Source organism: Notamacropus eugenii, chromosome 3, assembly GCF_028372415.1.
Source record: "Notamacropus eugenii isolate mMacEug1 chromosome 3, mMacEug1.pri_v2, whole genome shotgun sequence".
NCBI classification, from domain to species: Eukaryota; Metazoa; Chordata; class Mammalia; order Diprotodontia; family Macropodidae; genus Notamacropus; species Notamacropus eugenii.
In genome coordinates, this window is record NC_092874.1 from 44,990,170 (window position 1) to 45,002,206 (window position 12,037).

The 12,037-nt window shown below is 38.7% G+C and overlaps 1 protein-coding gene across 14 annotated transcripts in view; it reads right to left on the reverse strand.

The window, feature by feature from the left end:
• Nucleotides 1-12,037, reverse strand: part of ULK4 (unc-51 like kinase 4) — a 674,194-nt gene that overhangs the window by 595,414 nt on the left and 66,743 nt on the right. The window lies entirely within an intron of this gene.

Sequence of the window (12,037 nt, forward strand, 5' to 3'; positions counted from 1 at the left end):
CAAACAAGTGTTGGTCTTCATACTTCCCAAAACTTAGAGGGTAAAAAGTAGGGCTACATATAAAATGACTATTCAAGATTTAGATCTTTTCATCTATTCTAGTGGTAATAGCTTGACATCACTCATCACCTAGGATGGCAGAGGGGGTGGTACTGTGGCATTGCCTAATACGTAGGACTTTTTAATGGAAAAGTATTCTACTTTGTCTTTTAAAAAGGGAGGGAATAGCCTAGAAAATGGCTTTTGATTTGAAATCCCCCCCAATGCTTTGATTCATTTAATGTCAGTATTAAAAGGTACAAATATATAAACCTACAACCAAATGTTTCAATTTTTCATATAACCATTATTTAATTTAAAATAAGATTGAGTTCTCAAACTGATATATTTATAAACCAAGCATCTCATGCCATAAGAATGACTGGTATGATTAAGTACCTCATTAAAATATTTTGTTACCCTGAGCAAACACAACTTGAGCTTATGCCTCCTCTATGGGAATAAAAGAACTGGTAAAAATAGAATTGATCTATATCAATGGTGTCAAACTTCAACAGAAAGGGATCCCTGTAGGCTACAGCCTGACTTAGAAAACCACAAACTAACATTATCTCTAGCATACTGTATCTTTTATCTATTTTGCTTGACATCTCCCAATGACTTTGTGATCTGGGGCAGCCACACTTGCAGGTTTGCAGGCCATATAAGGCCAAGTCTGACACATCTGAATTCCACATCATTGCTACATGAAAGTATGAGGAATCAGAAGCAATTTCAACAGTAATAACACTGATACGTGAGTTAAATGGTCTGAAAAGAGCCAACTATCCAAACTTTTCAAAATGAAAGAACTATTTAATGACATTTAATGTTAATGAATATATTGTTTAACACCTTCTGAGACATCTGAAAGTGTGAAACTACTTTATTTTAACAAGGCTAAAAATAAGAATATCTTTCAGGGTGGTTATAACCCATTACATCTGCAATAATTGTGTTTTTATTATGTGCTTAACACATCAGTTAATGTGACATTCAAAATGGTTTCAAGCATTATTGCATAAAAATAGCTCTGAAGAGAAAAAAGTGTTGCTGAATTGCTTTGTTAGCTGGCAGGCAATTTGATGTTTTTGTCCCTCTATCTCCTTAATTCTGCTGCATCTCAGAGTAATGGAGAGTGTTCAAACTGCAAGCAGTTTTTACTTAGATGCTCCAAAAGACAAATACATGTAAATTTATTTTTCAAAAGAGGAGGGATCTAAAACTATAATTACATCAACTGGAGAGCTTATGTGCAAACTGCTTCCACCAATGCAGAGCATCAATTTCTCTGAAATTTCTGGCCTCTAAGATCCTGGAGGGCGCTGAGAGGAGAAATGGCTTGTTCAGGATCACACAGAGGCCTGAGGCCACCACTGGCCATCTATATACTGCATCATGCTGCCTCTCAAATACAATTAGTAAAGACAGATGATCTCCAATTTCCATATATTTTTATAATTACTTTATTATCAAAAAAACAGTTCTGCAACTTTACCAGTTCTGAATTGAAAAAGACAAGAACAGAACCTAGTGACTGGACCTTCACCCTTTAGCCCCAGGGGTAAATGAAGTCCATATTGCCATTGCCACTGAAGGGGCTGTGTCACGCTCTCCCTTATGGCTCCATTCTCCATCCCGCCCTCAGCACAGTGTTTGGAACATGGTAATCACTGAATACGTGGGTGTTCATGCCTTCACATAAGTCCCATCTTCTCCAGAAGGTTGCCCTCAGAGTCCTTCCCTCTTTAATCTTCAATCTCTCCCTATCTGGCTCTTCCTCTACTTCCTATAAATACAGACAAGTTTCCAGCTGATCCTTAAAAAACTCTCACTTGACCCTGAAACTCTCGTCCTATGGTCTCCTTCCTTTCACAGAATTCTATAAAAGGATGTCTGTTCCCTTGGCCTCCTCACTTCACTAAAACCAACACCTCCAAAGTTACCAATTCTCTCTCAGTCTTCATCTTCCATCACCTCTCTGACGCATCTGGCACCACTCAATCCCCTCTCCTCCTAGATTTCTTTCCTCTCTAGGAAGTACCTGAGAAGGCAATGGTGCCTACTATGTGTCAGGTACTGTACTAAGTGCTGTTACCAATATTATCTCATGTGATCTATGATGATAATGAAACCTTTGGGAGCTAATGAAGATTAATGCGAGAATGTATAGAGGGAAACCCATCGGGAACTAATGAAGTTAATGAGCCACTTTGTCAAGAGAAGAGAACCCAGGACAGAGAGCTTTATGTACACACATAATTAAGGAAACAAAACATCAATCATAAACCTTTAAAAGAGGAGACTAAGAAAAACTGGTCATGCAAATAGGAGAAAAACTAAAAGAACCCAATGCCACAAAAGTCTAGAGATGAAGAACTGATGATGAAGAAGGCAATTAGGAGTCAAATGACTTGCCCAGGGTCAGACAGCTAGTCAGTATCTGAGACTGGATTTGAACTCAGATCTTCCTGATTCCAAGCCCAGCGCTCTATCTACTATGCCACCTAAAGTCTGATAAACCCAAAGATTCAAGTCTTTGGGATAAGAACTCATTATCTGACAAAAATTGCTGGGGAAACTGGAAGGCAGTTTGGCAAAACCTAGGCATGGACCAATATCTCATAACATATACCAAGATAAGGTCAAAATAGATAAATGATTTAGACAAAAGGGATGAAATAATAATAAATTAGGGGAGTACTGAAAAATTTACTGGTCAGATCATTGTTATTCATAGATCTCATCAGTAAATTTTTTTATCTTATTTTATCATTAAGAGTTTATGAACAAACAAGAGACAGAGAGGATCATGAAAAGCAAAATGCATAATTTCAAATACATGAAATTAAAAAGCTTTTGCACAAACAAAACAGTCAAAATTAGAAAGAAAACAGGAAATTGGGGGGGAAATTTTACAGCAAGTTTCTCTGATAAAGACCTCATTTCTCAAGGGAACTGAGCCAAATTTATAATACTATGAGCCATTCCCAAGTTGATAAATGGTCAAAGAACATGAATAGGTAGTTTCAGAGGCATAAATCATGGCTATCATCACATGAAAAAATAAATCACTGTTGATTAGAGAAATGCAAAATTTAAACAACTCTCAAGTGCCATCTCCTACCTATCAGATTGGCTAACATCTCAGAAAAGGAAGATGACAAACACTGGAAACGATCTGGAAAAACTGGGATACTAATGCACTGTCGGTAAAGTTGTGAACTAGTCTGACAATTCTGGAGAACAATTTGGAGCTACACCCAAAAGGCTATAAAACTGTGCATACCCTTTGACCCAGCGATACCACTGCTAGGTCTGTATCCCAAAGAGATCAAGGAGAAATGAACCTATTTATACAAATATTTATAGCTACTCTTTTCATGATGGCAAAGAACTGGAAACCAAGGGGATACCCATCAAGCGAGGAATGACAGAACAAGCTGTGTTACATGATTGTGATGGAATACTGTTATGGTATAAGAAATGACGAGCAGGATGATTTCAGAAAAACCTGGGAACTGGTAAGAATTGATGCAAAGTGGAGTGAACAGAATCAAAGAACACTGTACACAGTGACAACAATATCATAACGATGATCAGCTGTGAACGCCTTAGCAACTCTCCTCATAATAATGATCCAAGGCAATTCCAAAGGAGCCACGATGAAAAATACTATCTACTTCCAGAGAGAACTGATAAACAGCTCAGATTAAAGCATACTCTTTTCATTCTCTTTTTTTGCCTTCTTTCTTACAGTGTGTATGTGTTTTCTTTTGCAAAATATGTAAAATATTATGGTTAATATGTAAATATGTTTTGCATGATGTCACATGTATAATCAATATCATACCGCTTGCCTTCTCAGGAGGTGTGGAACAGGTAGGAAGGAGGGAGAAAATTTTGAACTCAAATTTTAAAAAATAAAACGTTGAAAAAAAATTACATGTGATTGCAAAATAGTTAATGAAATAAGTAAAAAAATTAAAAAGTAACTTTAGAAATCAGGATTCCTCTCATATTTCAGATAATTTTAATTGACTCACCGCTAAAGGGTTATGGGCCATTGCTCAAAATTGTTAACATTTTGCTTGATAAGAACCTTTTCAGAGGTCAGGTGCTGAAACTCCAGTGGAATAACAGTACTTTCCAAACAGCCAAAACATTTGTTGTGATTAAAATTAAGGTAAATTGAGGCACAAAGATCTGAGCAATACAATTTACTTGTGGGGCTAGCAATTACTAATAAATGGGATCTCTTGACTCTTCAATCAGTCAAAAGACCCCAAGACTCACCAACCTTCATGTGGTTTGGGGAAACACAAGAGAACAAATGGGAAATACCAAACAACATGATTGGTTACATAGTCTGAAGTGTCACAGATAGTAGGAAATAATACGACTGAAAAAAAATTTTAAAAAAACATGACTGGATGGAAGTCAGGAATGCAGGCTAGCAACAACCCCTCCTGCCATCTTGTTCCTATGGAAAACTCATTGGTGGTGTCCCCCTACATGACTAACAGTTCAGACTTTCATGAAGGGCAGCCAGCACTGCAGAGATAACAGACTTCCTGGTACCCATCTGCATCTTGCAAGACTTGTTAGAGAGATAAGAGTTCTCCCTTAATTGTACATGGGCAGTAAGATGTGTTGAAACAATATATTCCTTTGAATTAAGATGATTTACTGGACAACTTAGCTCAGAGAGCAAAGCGGAACTTCTGAACTTAACTCAAATATAAAGAAACATGGCTTAGGCAATTTTACAACATGTTGGGGGTGATACCGAAAAGAATCAATTACAAAATGGAATCAGAATCAATTTGATTTTTTCACATCAGTTTCCAGCAGTAAGAAAGTTCCAGACATGGTTACATATATGCCCTGAGCTTTTTCCCTCCTTTCCCCAACTACATCTCTATTTCTATCTAAAGTTCAAAGTGAATCTTTTCACTTACAATGCTTTGCTTCAGTGTTTGAATGACCTCTGGTGGCTGCTGGAATCATCACAAATCAACTGGAGGGTGTTAGAATTTAAGGTTAACTGAAGGATATCTTGAGAATTTACAATTAACATGTTAGAGAAAAGATCACCTGAACAAGAGTTAAAGAAAATTCACTTAATTAACTTCAGATTAGCTAAGTTTTAATTTCATTTACACAATCACTCAAATTATGTTGTCAGGGCCTCAGTTCTATGTTACTACTCAATAAATGTTTTCCTAAGAACCTCTGCTGTTGTTTTTCAGTTGTGTCCAATTTAAAATGACCCTGCAGACAAAACTTGGCAAAGGCACAAGAGTAGTTTGCCATTTCCTTCTCCAGTATGTCTCCATTTTATAGATGAGGTAAGGAGGAGCTAAGGGACTTAACACAGCTAGTAAGGCTCTGAGACCAGATCTGAACTCTGATTCTTAGCTCACTGTAATTCACTACTTCCTAGCACAGGAGAAATACTCTGCACACATGTAGTCAATCCCCCGAAAATCACACAAGTGATACTCTAAGCCCCTAAAATAACACTCTAAACAATCAATTCTTTTTAAAAATCACTCCACAGGAAACAAAATATTACTGCACCAAAGCTATCAAAATCATCAACTATTCCCCTGCAAGAGCTACTTATTTAGCTTCCAAAAGACCTAGGAAGACATATTCCATTTTGAGGTATATCTGAGAGGATATGTCTTAGAGACCAAGCTAGTTGATTAGATTTCTGGGGAATTAAAACAAACCAAATTCACTGTAAATGCAAAATCAATTATGGGCTAGCAGTTCGTCTCAATAAAAACATTTGCCATCTTCTGCAAGTCTAACAGCGGGAGTCTCTAACCCCACCCAATTAATATAATCACAGAAGGTCCAAACTTTCTCAACTGAATCAATCAAAAGCATAAATTAGGTACAAACAAGTCCTTAACAATTTGAGAGGAATAAACTGCTTTGATCATTGGACAAAAGCAAATGGCCCCAGACCAAAAATAAAAATTCTTGCATCTGGCTGACAGCATCAGAAACAGCTCTGGGCCTATGTATAACACAGTTAAAACCCATTCTGAAGGAGGACTAGTTATCACCCTCTAAGGACTTCACTCAAGAGAGAAGCAGACAACTAGGCCCAAAATGGAGATGCTCCAGAAGAATTAGCTCATTTTCTAAATATCAATGAAATTCATATCAACCACATTAAGTGATTCACACTTAGGAAAGCTAAACTAACTACTTTTATCTAGAAAAGACACGGCACATTAATAAAATGAAGAATTCAAAGAGCAAGGAATTTTAGCCCCTGGCGCAGCCATCTCAATGTTTCAGTAAGCAAACCATCTGACTCTTTAGGGACTGCAAATTCCCAAGCTTTCATGTGAATGTAAGATTATGGAAGACCCAAGTCATTACTAAAAATGCCTCTTAGGGAGATCGGCTGTCCAACAAGGAGGAAGTGATTTCACTTAAAGAATTCCCCTGGGGCAGAGCCAAGATGGCGGAGTAGAAAGACGCACATACACATAGCTCCGAACTCACAACCCATAGAACATCTGTAAATAGCAACTCACTGCGAATTCTGCAGGACCAGAGGCCACAGAACATTGGAGCGAAGGAGATTTCTGTTCTGGAGGGACCTGCAAACCTCTCGCAAAAGGTCCTCTGCGCAGCAGACTGGGCGCCACAGACTGGGAGCCACAGACTGGGAGCCAAGTACAGCCCTGCCTCGGCTGTGGCACCGAGAGGAGCAGATCCGAGCAGGCTTCAGGGACAGGATCTCCAGCAGCCGCGCGGGTCCCTCCACCCACAGGTGACAGGGGTCTGTGAGAGGGTCTCTTTGGTGGGTCGAGAGGGGAGTGGGGTGCCCCCATAACTCAGGCCCCCTCGGGAGGCAGAAGCAGAGGTGGGAGCAGACAGGGGCTCCCAAAGCAGGCAGGAGCCTGGATCCATTGTTGAAGGTCTCTGCATAAACCCCCTGAGGGAACTGAGCCCATGAGGCGGCCTTGCCCCCACCTGAGCACCTGAACTTAATCTCACACTGAATAGCAGCCCTGCCCCCGCCAAAAGCCCTGAGGCTGGAAAGCAGCATTTGAATCTCAGACCCCAAGCGCTGGCTGGGAGGATCCGGAGGCGAAGTGGGTGTGAAGAGAATATTCAGAAGTCAAGTCACTGGCTGGGAAAATGCCCAGAAAATGGAAAAGAAATAAGACTATAGAAGGTTACTTTCTGGGAGAACAGACATTTCCTCCCTTCCTTTCTGATGAGGAAGAACAATGCTTACCATCAGGCAAGACAGAGAAGTCAAGGCTTCTATATCCCAGCCCACTCAATGGGCTCAGGCCATGGAAGAGCTCAAAAAGGATTTTGAAAATCAAGTTAGAGAGGTGGAGGAAAAGCTGGGAAGAGAAATGAAAGACATGCAGTCAAAGCATGAACAGCAGGTCAGCACCCTGCTAAAGGAGACCCAAAAAAACGCTGAAGAAAATAACACCTTGAAAACTAGCCTAACTCAATTGGCAAAAGAGGTTCAAAAAGCCAATGAGGAGAAGAATGCTTTCAAAAGCAGAATTAGCCAAATGGAAAAGGAGATTCAAAAGCTCACTGAAGAAAATAGTTCTTTCAAAATTAGAATGGAACAGATGGAGGCTAATGACTTTAGGAGAAACCAAGAAATCACAAAACAAAACCAAAAGAATGAAAAAATGGAAGATCATGTGAAATATCTTATTGGAAAAACAACTGACCTGGAAAATAGATCCAGGAGAGACAATTTAAAAATTAGGGGACTACCTGAAAGCCATGATCAAAAAAAGAGCCTAGACATCATCTTTCATGAAATTATCAAGGAAAACTGCCCTGAGATTCTAGAACCAGAGGGCAAAATAAATATTCAAGGAATCCACAGAACACCGCCTGAAAGAGATCCAAAAAGAGAAACTCCTAGGAACATTGTGGACAAATTTCAGAGTTCCCAGGTCAAGGAGAAAATATTGCAAGCAGCTAGAAAGAAACAATTCAAGTATTGTGGAAATACAATCAGGATAACACAAGATCTAGCAGCTTCTACATTAAGGGATCGAAGGGCATGGAATAGGATATTCCAGAAGTCAAAGGAACTAGGACTAAAACCAAGAATCACCTACCCAGCAAAACTGAGTATAATACTTCAGGGGAAAAATTGGTCTTTCAATGAAATAGAGGACTTTCAAGCATTCTTGATGAAAAGACCAGAGCTGAAAAGAAAATCTGACTTTCAAACACAAGAATGAAGAGAAGCATGAAAAGGTGAACAGCAAAGAGAAGTCATAAGGGACTTACTAAAGTTGAACTGTTTACATTCCTACATGGAAAGACAATATTTGTAACTCTTGAAACATTTCAGTATCTGGGTACTGGGTGGGATTACACACACACACATGCACACACGCACACATACATAGAGACAGAGTGCACAGAGTAAATTGAAGAGGATGGGATCATATCTTTAAAAAATGAAATCAAGCAGTGAGAGAGAAATATATTGGGAGGAGAAAGGGAGAAATGGAATGGGGCAAATTATCTCTCATAAAAGAGGCAAGCAAAAGACTTATTAGTGGAGGGATAAAGAGAGCAGGTGAGAGAAAAACATGAAGCTTACTCTCATCACATTCCACTAAAAGAAGGAATAAAATGCACACTCATTTTGGTATGAAAACCTATCTTACAATACAGGAAAGTGGGGGATAAGGGGATAAGCAGGGTGGGGGGGATGATGGAAGGGAGGACATGGGGAGGAGGGAGCAATTTGAGGTCGACACTCATGGGGAGGGACAGGATCAAAAGAGAATAGAAGTAATGGGGGACAGGATAGGATGGAGGGAAATATAGTTAGTCTTATACAACACAACTATTATGGAAGTCATTTGCAAAACTACACAGATTTGGCCTATATTGAATTGCTTGCCTTCCAAAGAGAAGGGGTGGGGAGGGAGGGAGGTAAAGAAGTTGGAACTCAAAGTGTTAGGAACAACTGCTGAGTAATGTTCTTGCCACTAGGAAATAAGAAATACAGGTAAAGGGGTATAGAAAGTTATCTGGCCCTACAGGACAAAAGAGAAGATGGAGACAAGGGCAGAGAGGGATGATAGAAGAGAGAGCAGATTGGTCATAGGGGCAATTAGAATGCTTGGTGTTTGGTGGGGGAGGGGACAAAAAGGGAAAAAATTTGGAAACCAAAAATTTTGTTAAAATGAATGTTAAAAGTTAAATAAATTAATTTAAAAAAAAAAAAAGAACCTTTGATATCCTTAACCAAGAAAGATAAATAAATAAATAAACTTAGGGCTCCTGACTAAAAAAAAAAAAAGAAAAAAAAAAAAAGAATTCCCCTACCCAAATGGTAAACAACTTCTATAGAACAAACAAAAAATTCCACAGACACAATTCTACTCATCCAAAAAGATATTTGTTAATGGTGATAATATGCTTTGAGCTACATATAATGTTGATCACTAGAACTATCAGGTATCTTAAAAAAAACACTCATCAGAAGTTTTAGTAATCCATGATCCCACCAAACTGGAACCACAACACTTTTATATTCAGTGTGCTTAAACATGTTTACATCATTCAAAGTAATTTCGTTCTTACCCTCCGAGCCACAAAGCATATGCCTGCAGTACCAAGATAAACTTCAGTTGAACAAATGTAACAAATAATCAGCAAATGATGAAGTGCTTCATTACGGGGGGACAGATTAAATCTAATCACAATAAAAGTCTGCTAATGATCGGTGCCCATGCTAAGGTAAGAACAGTCATAAATTTCTTCTAATAACTTGAGTTGCTTTTTTTCTCAAGGGGTAGAGGCTGTAAGTAAAATTGATTCACCATCATCCACCAATGGGAAAACAAAGAAATTATCCTATTTGTTTTCTTACATTTTGAACAAGTTCATGGTTATTTATTGACCTATGTGCAAAGCACAGTGTATTTTTTAAAAAGTCTCCAAAAAAGGCCACCTTAGGATACAAGCTCCCTAAGAGACAGAAGCCTGCTTTACCTTGGGGCTTTTTATTTTTATTTTTTATGTGTAGTGCTTAACACTTTTTGAATGAATTATGACATAAAGGGATAGGAAAACTTCAAGATGATGAGACTCCACCTTCCAATGCAGATTAGCACCTTCTCTGCAATTTCTAGTCTGAAGAGTTACCTGGATCACTGAAAGGTAAAGGGATTTCCCTAAATCACAAAGTGAGACTGTCTCAGAGGCAGACTTTGATCCCTGGTTTTCCTGGCTCTAAGGCCAGGTGTCTATTCTTCAGATGCCATGCTGCCTCTCTTTAATACTTACATGTGATAAATAGAAATCTATGCCTAAAAACAAAAATGAGAGGTAGAAAACTCTCACGCGCATGCCCCACAATATTCAATTCTACCCTCTCACAGAAAGATTTAGACTCTTCCTTTCATTATCCAAGAGAGTCATGAAATGCTCATCTAATGAGGCACCCTACAATTGTCCCTACTCTCCACGAATACAGTCTAAAAAGGGGGAAAAGTATATGCTTTGATACTCTCCCCAATAGTGCAGATCATAACAAAATAATGTTCATAAATATGATTAAATGATGATTCAATAAACAAAATTGACTTTCTATGTATGTGAGAATTTGGCTAGAGAGAAAATTTTACATCTTCTACATTTATTAGTGGAAAGCAAAGAAGTAAATACAATTTGTGAAGGCTCTTAAGCAGTAGTATTTATGGTGCATTGACTATGGGCAGGCAGTGAGCAAGACACTAACACAAATATACTAGTCCTAAATCTAGTTTGTTTTAAACCTGGGTGTAGTCTACAATCAGTATTGTTTTTCAGAATACTTAAACAGACCAATGATCTCAACAATGTGGATGGTTGTTCCAAAAGAGCTCAAACTCATTTGGATTTTCTCATTCATCCTGTGCAATTCTTATCCATGACTTACCAATATCCTTCACAGGGAATCTGACCAACAAATGGGATGCCTTGATCTGGGTCTTTTTTCTATTCCATGCATAAGAATGTTAACACTCAGGTGGTCTACCTAGCTACTATGGGTACATCACCAGCCCACTCCTTTTCCAAGCCTACATCTCCTCAGTATTTCTTCTGCCACTTTCTGTTCTCCTATTATTACTGGCAATACCACAGACTACGCAGATCTACCATGTGCCTTTCCATTGACTTTTGCTATTATAGAGTCAGTCACTTACAAAGAACTACATGATACAACTAAGGCACTTAGTCCCTCTCTAAGCCTATGCTTCTCTGTCCACAAAATGGCGGTACTTGATGTAGAAAGAGCCTCACAGGGTTTTTGTGAGGATCAAATGAGAAGGTGCATAAAGCCACACTTTGGAAACATTTTAGCGTTATATAAATTTCAATTGTTATTATTTTCTCATTCTCATCTTTTTCTGACAGCCCACTGTGACGGGCACACTTGGTCTGGCCCAACTGCTTTTCCTGTCTGACTTCTTAAGAAGCATTTCTGCTTGCTCATTGTTGCATATGAGGTCCACTGCCATTGATAATTAAAATAAACCTTTACAGAAATGCTGACAAATCTGGTCCATTTCTTGTTTGTTTGCTGTCCAAATGCCCTTTAGATGAGCTGACACCAAGTTTTGGGCGGATGTGTTTTTCCCTTTACTGCATTTAACTGCTGTGCGACCTGATATTTCTCCTAATCTTCCACTATCCTCCTTCATAATGTTATTCAAATAAGCTTATATTTTACACCTGCATTGGTCTTTGCTTCCAGTGTCTCCATGTGGCCACTGATAAAACAGACAAAACAGGTAGCTCCCCGTTCTTTACTCTAACCCAGGAAGGTTAGAACTCTGGGCTTAATTCCACTAGATGAGAGCTCTATAGAATGTTCTTCTCTCCTTTCTCCACATTCACGCCTAAACTCCCTTTCACTAAATGTTATTTCCATCCTTTAGTTATCTTTTGAATTCAACTTTGGGTTCCTTTTTTCACC